Raw genomic sequence first — 17,486 nt, 5'->3', positions numbered from 1 at the left:
CTTCTGGCCGTACCGCGCATCCGCTCGCCAGTCCCGGCTCTCCTTTACCGTGAAGCCTGAAGCCATAGCCGCACCCCGACCACGAAGCCGGCGCCCGATCCACTCGCTCTGACCTTGATAGCGCCGTCGGACACCGTCCGTCGACCCCGTCGCCCGTACCTTGACTGAGTCACCGGAAGCAGCCGCCCGACCCCTACCCCGTCGCCCCTACAACAATGCCGTGCGCCCTCCCTATCGACCCTGTGCTGCTTCACCCTACCTCGACCTCGCATCCGGACGTCGTTGCTCTACCTCAGTGAGCTTTTGTATGCCTTGTGGATTGTTGCTGGTAAGACTGAATTGCTGCTGCTGTGAATCTTTGCTAATTCTACAGTTATACCAGTTGGTATTGACTATACAATCTGCTAATGTGTGGTAATTGTAATGTAAGATTGTTGATTTTAATGTGTGTTTTTATGATTGTTAATGTGTGTGGCGGCGAACAGTGTTCTGTCTTCCAGTAGCGGCTTTGTCAAGATGGTTGGTTGCTAAGATGGTCAATTGTGGGAAGGCGGTCGACGCCGGCGGCCAAGAAGGCAACATCGAGTAGCTCCAAGGTCGGGCTGCAATTCCCCGTTGGCAGGATCGCCAGATTCCTCAAGGCCGGCAAGTACGCCGAGCGCTTAGGCACTGGTGCCCGCATCTACCTCGCCGCCGTTCCACAAGTACCTCGCCGCTGATGTGCGTTTCTACCAGATCTCATCCTTGCCCTTGTTCTTTGAGATTTCTATTCCTCGACCTGGTTATTCTTAGATCTGTTTGCGACTGATTAGTAGTAATGCCTGGATATTTGTGCTATTCTTGTCGTTCTTCCCCATTGATGCAGGCCGTGGAGCTGGCTGGCAACGCTGCCGATGCCAGGGACAACAAGAAGACCCATATCATGCACCGCCACATCCAGCTCGCCGTGCGCAATGGCGAGGAGCTATATATCTCAGGTTGGTTGTAGGGAACACAAGACAAACAGGAGCAAGTTCGTCCATGTCGGACCCTTTTCATTTATTTATTTTGCGAATTCCTTTTCATTTATTCGTGAGCATATGTATGCTACTATTCTTGTCTGAAATTCCTTTTATCTTTGCATGATCGGAGCCATGAGGATTGCTACTCCGTAAGCAGCAGCGTACTCCTAGATGACAACTTGCCCGAATGAGCTGATGATGGTTTCTTGGAAATATATAGACCTATATGATTTATTGTTGGGACAGGTAGTGTACGCATATTAGCCTATTGCATTGTTACTGCAGATTCCAGTGTTCACATTTTCCACCTTGATTTCCTTTTCATATGGATTTAGTAAGACCATCACATGGGTTGTTTGCATTTGCCACCTTGATTTCCTTCTTGTATGGTTTTAATAAGACCATAACATGGGTTAATTGGTCAGGAGGGGGCCAACATCCAGCAAGATATGGTGCTGCAAAATGAATGTGGGGTTTGTCTAGCTAATCAGGTTGGTGTGGTGCAGTACCCTCTGCTGTTCATATCTTCTTTTTTTGTTGCAATTCTGACGTCCTGATTCAGTTGCTTAGTTGTGATAGATTTCCATTCACTTGGTCTATAGATATCCAGAAACCTGTGATGAAACATGTTGCTTGAATTGTCAACTCCATCGCTGGCTATATATTAGACTTACTACACTTTTTGCATTATCTTCTTCGGTGAAAATTTGTTATATGCTAGGAAACAAGCTGCTTCAAATAAACAGACCTAAATACATTCTTAGTCCAATAGTTAATTAGTATAACTATGGCACCACCTAGCTTGCTATTTTTGACCTTCAAGCCATCCATTAGTCCTATGTCGCTGCCCCAATGCACTTGCTTCTTTGTACTGTATTTTGCTTACCATCCTATCAATTGTTTTGGACAATATCTCTAGATGTGTGGTTCATCTACTTACTGCATGAGACATCTTTCCATATTTATCTGAACCATGTAGGTCACACCAAAGATGTATTCTGACACATCCATCTTAATCAGCACTATGTCTATCTGGCTCTAGCTTGTTGTCTATGTCAGGTTTGACTTTAATATCCTTAATGATAAAACCCTTAGTTGATTCATCCACGTTTTATATTATTTATTTAGTAGTATGAAATTTTGATGAAAGTAAGCGTATTTACATAGTACATGTATGTGTAATCAGTTTCCTGTCATTTTCAATACTCGCTTCACCTGTCAAGAGGGGGGAAAAGATTATCTATCTTCACTGACATCCATGGTCCTCGAGTGTGTTCTTATTTCATTGTTACTTGTTATGTTTGTTGAATATCAATGCATTTTGTTCTCAGAATCAAGTTTGACCTCTTTCCTGCTCATGTGTAGTTTAGGGGGGAAAATAGGTCTTGCAAAAAAAAACATGCTTGAGATCTCAATAGTATAAGATTCTTTTTTACTGTGTTTGTGCTAAAAACATGCTCTAATCATTTCGGAGGCTGTGCAACAGAGGACCTGCTTTCAGAGAGTATCATGTATGCAAAGCCAGTAGATTATGAAGATTTACTTGCATCCTTACAGTAGCTATTACATTTTTTGTTTATTCATCCCTATAGTTGGGTGCAAAACTGCAAGTATGCCAGCTGCCTGTCGATGTTTAAGGTTATTGTTGCCATTCGTTCACCGAGTCACCGAGTGAAAGATCTGTTGCTCTGTTATTTCAAAAGAAAACAGAAAACTTTCGTGATACAGTTTATTTGTGTCTATTTATCCTTTTTCAGAAGTTGTCTTACATGGATTCACATCTTATAGAAAAATTCAAAATAGACGGGCGCGGCAACGTGCGCCATCGATGATCTAGTATATTTTAATGGTTGATCGGTATACTTTAGTGGTTCACCCATGGTGCATGCAGCTAGGAATCATTGCACCTACCATTCTTTATTTTCTCAGGCACAGGCACGAACCAAACACCACTTGGCCGGAGCTGCCTAGTCGGGTTAAAAGCACAGCAATCTCAGGCTACACTCAGGCACGTAATTTTCTCAGGTATGGTGCTCAGGGCACCAACCAAACAGCCCCCAACTCTTCGACGAGTATAAATCGGCCCCCAACAATTTGTAAACTAATTCACCGGAATGTTTAGTGTCCGATCTTGACGAGATGTCTAAATCGGACTGATCTAATCTAGGTCTGTCTTCGGCGTCTTGAATGTTAAAAATAGAATATGTCCCCTCCCAATCTTCGATGATCTCATTGGGGGAGCAACTAATTAACGAGCGCTCCTTTGGGAGCCTCGCAACGATCAGCGCCGCTTGGCGCGCTCTCAGCCATTTGCCACGTGTCGTGCTCTGGGTGCTCCCTCCGGATTTTGTTTTTTTATTTTTTCGCATGCGTTTTTGGCTTTTTAAACGGGCTTTTTGACGTTTTGGTTTTCTACCGGTCTTTCCTAGCTTTTCGATAAAAAATTTATTTTGAAAAAAATAATTTTTTTGCAAAAAAAATGCATTTTTTTCGCGAGAGTCACGGTTTTGTTTTCGCGAGAGGCGTGGTTGTGCTTTCGCGAGAGGCACGGCCGTGCCTCTTGGAAACGAAAAAAAACGTGTTTTTTGTTTTTTATTTCTTTCGTGAGAGGCACGGTTGTGCTTTCGCGAGAGGCACGGGCGTGCCTCTTTCGGAAAGGGAAAAAAACGTGTTTTCTGTTATTTTTTCTTTCGCGTGAGGCATGGTTTTGCTTCCGTGAGAGGCACGGTTGTGCTTTCGCGAGAGGCACGGGCGTGTCTCTTTCGAAAAGAAAAGAAAAACACGTTTTCTATTTTTTTCCTTTCGCGAGAGGCACGGTTTTGCTTCCGCGAGAGGCACGGGCGTGCCTCTTGCAGAAAGAGAAAAAAACGTGTTTTCTGTTTTTTTATTATTTCGCAAGAGGCACGGTTTTGCTTCCGCGAGAGGCACGGTTGTGATTTTGTCAGAGGCATGGGCGTGCCTCTTTCGGAAAGGGAAAAACCGTGTTACCGGTTCGGGTTTTTTCGTCGGTTTTTTTCGTCCAGTTTTTTCGTGAAAAAAAAGTTCGTCAAAACCTATCAACATGGGATCTAGTTTTGAAGATCTCGACGCGAGGAATCCAACGGCGAAAGCGGCTCGAGATTTGGACGCACGGTTTAAGAGATAAAACGTTTTGAATAAACGGATCTACGAAAAAAGGGAAAACTCTCAGGTTGCGACAAGTGGCGCACATCGAGCGCGCGACTTGTCGCAACCTGGGGAAGTTGAAGTGATCTCCGCAAAGAGTACTCCTTAACTAGTGATTCGTCTCATTGGTTAGAGTTACATTGATCTATTGTAGCCGGACATTGATCTGATGGGTTGCTCTTCGATGATCATAGCCCTAAAAAATGGACAGTTGAAATTAATTTTTTTTCGAAAATACGCCAAAGGCGTACCATTTTTTTTATGTAATCAAAACTTTATTTCTCAAATAATAGCAAGGTCGTTTACATTAAACTGAGAAATAAAGTCCGGGATTGAGCGCTCCCAAACATCTGAAAGTCTACTTGAAAGAGAGTATTTAGCGATAGCATCAGCTACTTCATTTGCTTCACGTAGACATGCAATGATCTCGTATTGGGCAAGATCCATTCCCAATTCTTTCCCTTGAAGCACAAAAGCTGAGTCTTGCCCCCGAGTAATCCTCCAGGTTGAAAGCTTGAACCGCATTAGAGCAATCGGATTCAATCTGCAGGACAGTGCAGCCAATCCTTGAAGCGAGATAAAACCCATTGCGAATGGCCATCATTTCTGCTGTTTCTGAAGATGCCACATGCGGTATAAACCAACCAGCGGCAGCAATGAACTCTCCCCGCTCATCCCTCGCAATAGCTCCCGTACCACCAGTCATATTTTCACAGCAGAAGGAAGCGTCCACATTGATCTTTACCACTCCCTTTCTCGGTTGCTGCCACATGTGCTCACGTTTCCTCGAAGGTTGATGCACAGCAAGAGAGCGAAAGAAGTTTGTAGCAAGTACTCTGATTGAAACTGCTGTTCTGTCTGGTTCCTGGATACATTTCTCCTTCACCATCTGTCTCCTTTGCCACCAAATATACCAACTAGCCACTGCCAATAATTCAGCCATCGGTAAACCCTCCTTGATTTCATGGTTATACATGAGGGTGCTCATCGTGGAGGAACCCGATCTATCCTGCATAGCTGATTGTTGGATCTCTTTCTTAACTCCAAGGTTATCCCAAATCTCCAGTGCACGCTCACATTGAAAAAGACAGTGTTGTGAGTCTTCAAAGCCTACCTTGCATAATGGGCATTGGCCAGAAACAGGTATGTGGCGTCCGACCAGCGTTCCATAGCATGGTAGAACTCCTCTGATAACTTTCCAGACAAAGTGCTTGACCTTCCCAGGCACTCGAAGAGCCCAAACGTGTTTCCATATGTCCTGGTCTCGGCTCCCTTGTGGGCAAGACAAATCCATTTGTCTCCCGAATTGATGTTTAAACTCTGTGTGATAAGCCGACCTTACAGTGAAGCTTCCAGTCTGGTTATAGTGCAATGATACAAAGTCCTCCATAACATGCACTCTGAGTGGAATTTGAAATATTCTGTACAGATCCATGATACGTCTCCAACGTATCTATAATTTTTGATTGCTCCATGCTACTTTATCTACTGTTTTAGGCAATATTGGGCTTTATTATCCACTTTTATATTATTTTTGGGACTAACCTATTAACCGGAGGCCCAGCCCAGATTTGCTGTTTTATGCCTATTTCAGTGTTTCCAGGAAAAGGAACTGGAGAAGTTATTTTTGGAAGGAAAGCAACCCAGGGAACTTGGAGTGCACGTCAGGGGAGATACGGGCTGCCCACGAGGGTGGGGGTGCGCCCACCCCCCTGGGCACGCCCCCTGCCTCGTGGGGCCCCCGTAGCTCCTCCGACATACCCCCTGCACCCATATATACTCTTCTACCCTAAAATTCCCAGAACAGAAGATAGATCCGGAGTTCCGCCGCCGCAAGCCTCTGTAGCCACCAAAAACCTCTCGGGAGCCCGTTCCGGCCCCTGCCGGAGGGGGAACCCATCACCGGCGGCCATCTTCATCATCCCGGTGCTATCCATGACGAGGAGGGAGTAGTTCACCCTCGGGGCTGAGGGTATGTACCAGTAGCTATGTGTTTGATCTCTCTCTCTCATGTTCTCTCTCGTGTTCCATCTATGGATCTTGATGTATCCCAAGCTTTGCTATTGTAGTTGGATCTTATGATGTTTCTCCCCCTCTACTCTCTTATGATGAATTGAGTTTCTCCTTTGAAGTTATCTTATCAGATTGAGTCTTTTACGAGAACACTTGATGTATGCCTTGCCGTGATTATCTGTGGTGACAATGGGATATCATGTGCCACTTGATGTATGTTTTGGTGATCAACTTGCGGGTTTCGTGACATTGGGAACCTATGCATAGGGGTTGACACACGTTCTTGACTCTCCGATAGAAATTTTGGGGCACTCTTTGAAGTACTTTGTGTTGGTTGGATGAATCTGAGATTGTGTGATGCATATCGTATAATCATGCCCACGGATACTTGAGGTGACAATGGATTATCTAGGTGACATTAGGGTTTTGGTTGATTTGTGTCTTAAGGTGTTATTCTAGTACGAACTCTTTGATCCGAAAGAATAACTTTGAGGTGGTTTCGTACCCTACCATAATCTCTGCGTTTGTTCTCCGCTATTAGTGGCTTCGGAGTGACTCTTTGTTGCATGTTGAGGGCTTGTTATATGATCTATCTATGTTATTATTGTTGAGAGAACTTGCACTAGTGAAAGTATGAACCCTAGGCCTTGTTTCCTATCATTGCAATACCGTTTACGCTCACTTTTATCATTAGTTACCTTGCTGTTTTTATATTTTCAGTTTACAAAAACCTATATGTACTATCTATTTTGCACTTGTATCACCATCTCTTCGCCGAACTAGTGCACCTATTCAATTTACCATTGTATTGGGTGTGTTGGGGACACAAGAGACTCGTTGTTATTTGGTTGCAGGGTTGCTTGAGTGAGACCATCTTCATCCTACGCCTCCTACGGATTGATAAATCTTAGGTCATCCACTTGAGGGAAATTTGCTACTGTCCTACAAACCTGTGCACTTGCAGGCCCAACAACGTCTACAAGAAGAAGGTTGTGTAGTAGACATCAAGTTTTTTTCTGGCGCCGTTGCCGGGGAGGCTAGGTAAAAGGGCACTCACTCACACCCCATCAACTAAGCTCTTTTCTAGCGCCGTTGCCGGCGAGGTTAGCGCTTGAAGCTATATCTTTAGATCTTGCAATCGAATCTTTTTGTTTCTTGTTTTATCACTAGTTTGTCTATAAAAGAAAATTACAAAAAAATGGAATTGAGTTTGTCTCATACGCTTCACCTTTTTAATATCTTTCGTGAGTATGATGGAAAGGATAATTATGCTCAAGTGCTAGAAGAAGAAATCTCTAAATTGTTTGGAACTAAATCTTTCAATGATGAGCATGATTGCAATGTTGTTAGTATGAATTCCTTGAATATCCATGATGCTAATGATATGCAAAGCTACAAGCTTGGGGAAGCTATATTTGATGAAGATGATATTTCTTGTCCCCCAAGCTTTGATGAGCAAATTTACTATGATGAAAGCATTGCCTCCTATCTATGATGATTATTGTGATAACACATATGCTTTAAAGAATAATGATAACCATGAAACTTGTCATCTTGATCCTAATTTTAAATCATATGATAGTTATTTTGTTGAGTTTGCTCCCACTACTATTCATGAGAAGAATTTTGCTTATGAGGAGAGTAGTAAATTTTCTATGCTAGTAGATCATGAAAAGAATGCTTTAGGTGCTGGTTACATTGTTGAATTCATTCATGACGCTACTGAAAATTATTATGAGGGAGGAACATATGCTTGTAGGAATTGCAATAATATCAAGTTTCCTCTCTATGTGCTTCAAGTTTTGAAGCTATGCTTGTTTTACCTTCCTATGCTAGTTGATTATCGTTCTCGTAAGTTGTTTGCTCACAAAATCCCTATGCATAGGAAGTGGGTTAGACTTAAATGTGCTAGTCATATGCTTCATGATGCTCCCGTTATGTTTCAATTTTTATCTTTTATGTGAGCATCATTGTCATCATCATGCCTAGCTAGAAAGGCATTAAAGAAAAGCGCTTGTTGGGAGACAACCCAATACTTATCCTTACTGTTTTTGTGTGTTCACATGATTATGCTACTGTAGTAATCATGTTTTATAGCTTTTGTTTTAATAAAGTGCCAAGTAAGACCTTTAGGATGGCTTACGGTGATAGTTGTGTTGATCCTGCTGAAAATCAGAAACTTTTGGACCCAGTAAATTAGTTTTGTTAATTAACAGAAACGTGATTCTGATCTGATTCTTTTTGCGCTAGATTGGCACACAAATTTCTTAGGACTTCCTAATTTTGTAGGATTTTTGGAGTTCCAGAAGTATAAGTTTTATACAGATTACTACAAACTGTTGTGTTTTTGACAGATTCTATTTTCTATGTGTTGTTTGCTCATTTTGATGAATCTATGAGTAGTATCGAAGGGTATGAACCATAGATAAGTTGGAATACAGTAGATATTACACCAATATGAATTTAGAATGAGTTCATTACAGTACCTAAGTGGTGGTTTTATTTTCTTATACTAACGGAGCTTACGAGTTTTTTGTTGAGTTTTGTGTTGTGAAGTTTTGAAGTTTTGGGTAAAGATTCGATGGACTATGGAATAAGGAGTGGCAAGAGCCTAAGCTTGGGGATGCCCAAGGCACCCCAAGGTAATATTCATGGACAACCAAGAGCCTAAGCTTGGGGATGCCCCGGATGGCATCCCCTCTTTCGTCTTCGTTCATCGGTAACTTTACTTGGAGCTATATTTTTATTCACCACATGATATGTGTTTTGCTTGGAGCGTCATTTACTTTTGTTAGTTTTTGCTTGCTATTAGTTAGAATAATGTTTTGCATCTTTATTTTCAATAAGAAGTCAAGGATAGCCTTTGCCATGCTTATTTTGCTAGTATACATGTTGCTGTTTGAAAACAGAAAGTTTACCGCTGTTGCAAAAATTCCCTAGAAAAGTCAGAGAGTGGTATAATGTTGAATATTTTTGCATATTGAGCTCTGATAAATTTATTACAGTGGGAATTTTGGTTCATAATGTTTGGAGTTAGGGAAGTATGATGACCCTTGCATTCTTTACAGACTATACTGTTTTGACAGATTGCTGTTATGGTTGCATTGTTTGCATATGTTTGCTTATTTAATGATTCTATTTGAGGATAGGAGTATTAATTATGCAGAGGCATTTAGTATGCAATATGGAATAATAATTTTGGTGATTTGTTACAGTAGAAAATGATAAGGTTTTGCATTGGTTTATACTAACCTATCTCACGAGTTCTTGTTGAGTTTGTTGTGAATGAAGCTTTTGATAAAAAGAAGAGAAACCATGATATGAGAGGAATTAAGGAGACACAAAAGCTCAAGCTTGGGGATGCCCAAGGCACCCCAAGATAATATTTCAAGAAGTCTCAAGCATCTAAGCTTGGGGATGCCCGGTTAGGCATCCCACCTTTCTTCTTCAACAACTATCGGTTAGTATCGGTTGAGTCTAAGTTTTTGCTTCTTCACATGAGTTGTGCTATCCTTGAAATGTAGTTTTCTTTAGCTTTGCTTGCTGTTTGAATAAAGTATCAAGATCTGAAATTATTAAATGAGAGAGAGTCTTCGCATAATTGCATAATTATTTAGCTACTCATTGATCTTCACTTATATCTTTCGGAGTAGTTTGTCTTTTGCTCTAGTGCATCACTTATATCTTTTAGGGCATGGTGGTAGTTTATTTTGAAAAAATAGATGAACTCTCATACTTGACTTAGATTATTTTGAGAGTCGTTAATAACATGGTAATTTGCTTAATGTTAATATACTTGGTATTCAAGATATGTGACACTTTCTTTTGAGTGCGTTGAATACTAAGATAAGTTTGATGCTTGATAATTGTTTTGAGATATGAAGATGGTGATATTAGAGTCATGCTAGTTGAGTAGTTGTGAATTTAAAGAATACTTGTGTTGAAGTTTGTGATTCCCGTAGTATGCACGTATGGTGAACCGTTATGTGATGAACTTGGAGCATGATTTATTTATTGATTGTCTTCCTTATGAGTGGCGGTTGGGTACGAGCGATGGTTTTTTCCTACCAATCTATCCCCCAGGAGCATGCGCGTAATACTTTGCTTTGATAACTTCTAGATTTTTGCAATAAGTATATGAGTTCTTTATGACTAATATTGAGTCCATGGATTATACGCACTTTTTCCCATCCTTCCACCATTGCTAGCCTCTCTAATACCGCGCACTTTTCGCCGGTATCATACACCCACCATATATATTCCTCAAAACAGCCACCATACTTACCTGTCATGGCATTTCCATAGCCATTCCGAGATATATTGCCATGCAACTTTCCACCGTTCCGTTTATTATGACACGCTCCATCTTTGTCATATTGCTAGCATGATCATGTAGTTGACATTGTATTTGTTGCAAAGCCACCGTTCATAATTCTTTTATACATGTCACTCATGATTCATTGTATATCCCGGTACACCGCCGGAGGCATTCATATAGAGTCATACTTTGTTCTAAGTATCGAGTTGTAATTGTTGAGTTGTAAGTAAATAAATGTGTGATGATCATCATTATTAGAGCATTGTCCCAAGTGAGGAAAGGATGATGGAGACTATGATTCCCCCACAAGTCGGGATGAGACTCCGGACGAAAAAAAAGAGGCCAAAGAAGACCAAATAAAAAAAGAAGGCCATAAAAAAAGAGAAAAGGCCTAAATAAAAAAATAAAAAAATGATGAGAGAAAAAGAGAGAAGGGACAATGCTACCATCCTTTTACCACACTTGTGCTTCAAAGTAGCACCAAGATCTTCATGATAGAGAGTCTCTCATTTTCTCACTTTCATATACTAGTGGGAATTTTTCATTATAGAACTTGGCTTGTATATTCCAATGATGGGCTTCCTCAAAATGCCCTAGGTCTTCGTGAACAAGCAAGTTGGATGCACACCCACTTAGTTTCTTTTGTAGAGCTTTCATGTACTTATAGCTCTGGTGCATCCATTGCATGGCAATCCCTACTCACTCATATTGATATCTATTGATGGGCATCTCCATAGCCCGTTGATACGCCTAGTTGATGTGAGACTATCTTCCCTCTTTTTGTCTTCTCCACAACCACCATTCTATTCCACATATAGTGCTATATCCATGGCTCATGCTCATGTATTGCGTGAAGATTGAAAAAGTTTTGAGAATGTCATAAGTATGAAACAATTGCTTGGCTTATCATCGGGGTTGTGCATGATTTAAATATTTTGTGTGGGGAAGATGGAGCATAGCCAGACTATATGATTTTGTAGGGATAACTTTCTTTGGCCATGTTATTTTGAGAAGACATAATTGCTTAGTTAGTATGCTTGAAGTATTATTGTTTTTATGTCAATATGAACTTTTGTCTTGAATCTTTTGGATCTGAATATTCATATCACAATTAAGAAGATTTACATTGAAATTATGCCAAAGTATCAATCCGCTTCAAAAATTCTTTTTTGTCATTTACCTACTCGAGGACGAGCAGGAATTAACCTTGGGGATGATTGATACGTCTCCAACGTATCTATAATTTTTGATTGCTCCATGCTACTTTATCTACAGTTTTAGGCAATACTGGGCTTTATTATCCACTTCTATATTATTTTTGGGACTAACCTATTCACCAGAGGCCTAGCCCAGATTTGCTGTTTTATGCCTATTTCAGTGTTTCGAGGAAAAGGAATATCAAACGGAGTCAAAACGGAACGAAATCAACTGGAGAAGTTATTTTTGGAAGGAAAGCAACACAGGGAACTTGGAGTGCACGTCAGGGGAGATACGGGCTGCCCACGAGGGTGGGAGGTGTGCCCACCCACCCACCCCCCGGGGCGTGCCCCCTGCCTCGTGGGGCCCCCATAGCTCCTCCGACGTACCCCCTGCACCCATATATACTCTTGTACCCTAAAACTTCCAGAACAGAAGATAGATCGGGAGTTCCGCCGCCGCAAGCCTCTGTAGCCACCAAAAACCTCTCGGGAGCCCGTTTCGGCGCCCTGCCGAAGGGGGAACCCATCACCGGTGGCCATCTTCATCATCCCGGCGCTATCCATGACGAGGAGGGAGTAGTTCACCCTCGGGGCTGAGGGTATGTACCAGTAGCTATGTGTTTGATCTCTCTCTCTCTCTCGTGTTCTCTCTCATGTTCCATCTATGGCACAATCTTGATGTATCCCAAGCTTTGCTATTGTAGTTGGATCTTTTATGATGTTTCTCCCCCTCTACTCTCTTGTGATGAATTGAGTTTCCCCTTTTGAAGTTATCTTATCGGATTGATTCATTTATGAGAACACTTGATGTATGTCTTGCCGTGATTATCTGTGGTGACAATGGGATATCATATGCCACTTGATGTATGTTTTGGTGATCAACTTGCGGGTTTCGTGACATTGGGAACCTATGCATAGGGGTTGGCACATGTTCTTGACTCTCTGATAGAAACTTTGGGGCACTCTTTGAAGTACTTTGTGTTGGTTGGATGAATCTGAGATTGTGTGATGCATATCGTATAATCATGCCCACGGATACTTGAGGTGACAATGGAGTATCTAGGTGACATTAGGGTTTTGGTTGATTTGTGTCTTAAGGTGTTATTCTAGTACGAACTCTTTGATCCGAAAGAATAACTTTGAGGTGGTTTCGTACCCTACCATGATCTCTACGTTTGTCTCCGCTATTAGTGGCTTCGGAGTGACTCTTTGTTGCATGTTGAGGGCTTATTATATGATTTATCTATGTTATTATTGTTGAGAGAACTTGCACTAGTGAAAGTATGAACCCTAGGCCTTGTTTCCTATCATTGCAATACCGTTTACGCTCACTTTTATCATCAGTTACCTTGCTGTTGTTATATTTTCAGTTTACAAAAACCTATATCTACTATCTATTTTGCACTTGTATCACCATCTCTTCGCCGAACTAGTGCACCTATACAATTTACCATTGTATTGGGTGTGTTGGGGACACAAGAGACTCTTTGTTATTTGGTTGCAAGGTTGCTTGAGAGAGACCATCTTCATCCTAAGCCTCCTACGGATTGATAAACCTTAGGTCATCCACTTGAGGGAAATTTGCTACTGTCCTACAAACCTGTGCACTTGCAGGCCCAACAATGTCTACAAGAAAAAGGTTGTGTAGCAGACATCAAGCTGTTTTCTGGCGCCGTTGCCGGGGAGGCTAGGTAAAAGGGCACTCACTCACACCCCGTCAACTAAGCTCTTTTCTGGCGCCGTTGCCGGGGAGGTTAGCGCTTGAAGGTATATCTTTAGATCTTGCAATCGCATCTTTTTGTTTCTTGTTTTATCACTAGTTTGTCTATAAAAGAAAATTACAAAAAATGGAATTGAGTTTGTCTCATACGCTTCACCTTTTTAATATCTTTCGTGAGTATGATGAAAAGGATAATTGTGCTCAAGTGCTAGAATAAGAAATCTCTAAATTGTTTGGCACTAAATCTTTGAATGATGAGCATGATTGCAATGTTGTTAGTATGAATTCCTTGAATATCCATGATGATAATGATATGCAAAGCTACAAGCTTGGGGAAGCTATGTTTGATGAAGATGATATTTTTTGTCCCCCAAGCTTTGATGAGCAAATTTACTATGATGAAAGCATGCCTCCTATCTATGATGATTATTGTGATGACACGTATGCTTTAAAGAATAATGATAACCATGAAACTTGTCATCTTGATCCTAATTTTAAATCATATGATAGCTATTTTGTTGAGTTTGCTCCCACTACTATTCATGAGAAGAATTTTGCTTATGAGGAGAGTAGTAAATTTTCTATGCTAGTAGATCATGAAAAGAATGCTTCAGGTGCTGGTTACTTTGTTGAATTCATTCATGATGCTACTGAAATTATTATGAGGGAGGAACATATGCTTGTAGGAATTGCAATAATATCAAGTTTGCTCTCTATGTGCTTCAAGTTTTGAAGCTATGCTTGTTTTACCTTCCTATGCTAGTTGATTATCGTTCTCGTAAGTTGTTTGCTCACAAAATCCCTATGCATAGGAAGTGGGTTAGACTTAAATGTGCTAGTCATATGCTTCATGATGCTCCCGTTATGTTTCAATTTTTATCTTTTGTGTGAGCATCATTGTCATCATCATGCCTAGCTAGAAAGGCATTAAAGAAAAGCGCTTGTTGGGAGACAACCCAATACTTATCCTTACTGTTTTTGTGTGTTCACATGATTATGCTACTGTAGTAATCATGTTTTATAGCTTTTGTTTCAATAAAGTGCCAAGTAAGACCTTTAGGATGGCTTACGGTGATAGTTGTGTTGATCCTGCTGAAAATCAGAAACTTTTGCACCCAGTAAATTAGTTTTGTTAATTCACAGAAATGTGCTTCTGATCTGATTCTTTTTGGCTCTGAATTGGTACACGAATTTCTTAGGACTTCCTAATTTGGTAGGATTTTTGGAGTTCCAGAAGTATACGTTTGATACAGATTACTACAAACTGTTCTGTTTTTGACAGATTCTATTTTCTATGTGTTGTTTGCTTCTTTTGATGAATCTATGAGTAGTATCGGAGGGTATGAACCATAGATAAGTTGGAATACAGTAGATATTACACCAATATGAATTTAGAATGAGTTCATTACAGTACCTAAGTGGTGGTTTTATTTTCTTATACTAACGGAGCTTACGAGTTTTTTGTTGAGTTTTGTGTTGTGAAGTTTTCAAGTTTTGGGTAAAGATTCGATGGACTATGGAAAAAGGAGTGGCAAGAGCCTAAGCTTGGGGATGCCCAAGGCACCTCAAGGTAATATTCAAGGACAACCAAGAGCCTAAGCTTGGGGATGCCCCGGATGGCATCCCCTCTTTCGTCTTTGTTCATCGGTAACTTTACTTAAAGCTATATTTTTATTCACCACATGATATGTGTTTTGCTTGGAGTGTCATTTACTTTTGTTAGTTTTTGCTTTCTGTTAGTTAGAATAATGTTTTGCATCTTTATTTTCAATAAGGAGTCAAGGATAGCCTTTGCCATGCTTATTTTGCTAGTATACATGTTGCTGTTTGAAAACAGAAAGTTTACCGCTGTTGCAAAAATTCCCTAGAAAAGTCAGAGAGTGGTATGTTGAATATTTTTTCATATTGAGCTCTGATAAATTTATTACAGTGGGAATTTTAGTTCATAATTTTTGGAGTTAGGGAAGTATGATGACCCTTGCATTCTTTACAGACTATACTGTTTTGACAGATTGCTGTTATGGTTGCATTGTTTGCATATGTTTGTTTGTTTAATGATTCTATTTGAGGATAGGAGTATTAAATATGCAGAGGCATTTAGTATGCAATGTGGAATAATAATTTTAGTGATTTTTTAAATTAGAAAATGATAAGGTTTTGCATTGGTTTATACTAACCTATCTCACGAGTTCTTGTTGAGTTTGTTGCGAATGAAGCTTTTGATAAAAAGAAGAGAAACCATGATATGAGAAGAATTACGGAGACACAAAAGCTCAAAATTGGGGATTCCCAAGGCAACCCAAGATAATATTTCAAGAAGTCTCAAGCATCTAAGCTTGGGGATGCCCCGGTAGGCATGCCACCTTTCTTCTTCAACAACTATCGGTTAGTATCAGTTGATCCTAAGTTTTTGCTTCTTCACATGAGTTGTGCTATCCTTGCAATGTAGTTTTCTTTAGCTTTGCTTGCTGTTTGAATAAAGTATCAAGATCTGAAATTATTAAATGAGAGAGAGTCTTCGCATAATTGCACAATTATTTAGCTACTCATTGATCTTCACTTATATCTTTCGGAGTAGTTTGTCTTTTGCTCTAGTGCATCACTTATATCTTTTAGAGCATGGTGGTAGTTTATTTTGAAGAAATAGATGAACTCTCATACTTGACTTAGATTATTTTGAGAGTCGTTAATAGCATGGTAATTTACTTAATGTTAATATACTTGGTATTCAAGATATGTGAAACTTTCTTTTGAGTGCGTTGAATACTAAGATAAGTTTGATGCTTGATAATTGTTTTGAGATATGAAGATGGTGATATTAGAGTCATGCTAGTTGAGTAGTTGTGAATTTAAAGAATACTTGTGTTGAAGTTTGTGATTCCCATAGCATGCACGTATGGTGAACCATTATGTGATGAACTCGGAGCATGATTTATTTATTGATTGTCTTCCTTATGAGTGGCGGTCGGGGACGAGCGATGGTTTTTTCCTACCAATCTATCCCCCTAGGAGCTTGCACTTAATACTTTGCTTTGATAACTTCTAGATTTTTGCAATAAGTATATGAGTTCTTTATGACTAATGTTGAGTCCATGGATTATACGCACTTTTTCCCATCCTGCCACCATTGCTAGCCTCTCTAATACCACGCACTTTTCGCCTGTATCATACACCCACCATATAGCTTCCTCAAAACAGCCACCATACCTACCTATCATGGCATTTCCATAGCCATTCCGAGATATATTGCCATGCAACTTTCCACCGTTACGTTTATTATGACACACTCCATCATTGTCATATTGCTAGCATGATCATGTAGTTGACATTGTATTTGTGGCAAAGCCACCGTTCATAATTATTTCATACATGTCACTCATGATTCATTGCATATCCCGGTACACCGCTGGAGGCATTCATATAGAGTCATACTTTGTTCTAAGTATCGAGTTGTAATTGTTGAGTTATAAGTAAATAAAAGTGTGATGATCATTAAGTATTTTAAGTATCTAGGGATTCCATCAGTCATTAAGTATCTAGGGACTCCAAACCTCGGAAAAATAACTTCCTTAAGCATTTTAATATAAGTGTTATGATCAGCACTACTAGTTGGAATAGCTTCTACCCACTTAGTAACGTAATCAACAACAACTAAAATACAAGTGTATCCATTAGAGGCAGGAAAAGGTCCCATATAATCAAAGCCCCAAACATCAAATGTCTCAATAACAAGTGAACAATTCATAGGCATTTCTTGACGTCTACTAATATTACCAATTCTTTGATATTCATCGCAAGATAAAACAAATTTACGGGCATCCTTGAAGAGAGTAGGCCAATAGAAGTCGGATTGCAATACCTTATGTGCAGTTCTATCTCCAGCGTGGTGTCCTCCATAAGCTTCGGAGTGACACTTGCGTAGGATCTGTTCCTGTTCATGCTCAGGTACACAACGTCTAATAACACCATCTACTCCTTCTTTATAAAGATGTGGGTCATCCCAAAAGTAATGTCGCAAGTCATAGAAAAACCTTTTCTTTTGTTGGTATGTGAAGCTAGGCGGTATAAAT

The 17,486-nt window shown here is 40.3% G+C and overlaps 1 long non-coding RNA gene across 2 annotated transcripts; it reads left to right on the top strand.

Annotated features, from left to right (window-relative positions):
- The first annotated feature begins 6 nt into the window (after nt 1-6).
- On the top strand, nt 7-2,728 carry LOC123136876 (uncharacterized). Of its 2 annotated transcripts, XR_006467419.1 has the most exons (5): nt 7-328; nt 486-720; nt 866-977; nt 1,132-1,247; nt 1,427-2,728. It is a non-coding gene; the product is annotated as an uncharacterized lncRNA (long non-coding RNA). The 2 variants fall into 2 exon arrangements; XR_006467420.1 differs by having other exon boundaries at nt 866-1,247.
- The last annotated feature ends 14,758 nt before the right edge of the window (nt 2,729-17,486 follow it).

Source organism: Triticum aestivum, chromosome 6B (assembly GCF_018294505.1).
Source record: "Triticum aestivum cultivar Chinese Spring chromosome 6B, IWGSC CS RefSeq v2.1, whole genome shotgun sequence".
Taxonomy (NCBI): Eukaryota; Viridiplantae; Streptophyta; class Magnoliopsida; order Poales; family Poaceae; genus Triticum; species Triticum aestivum.
The sequence above is the reverse complement of the archived record's forward strand: the minus strand, read 5'-3'. Positions and strand labels throughout refer to the sequence as shown.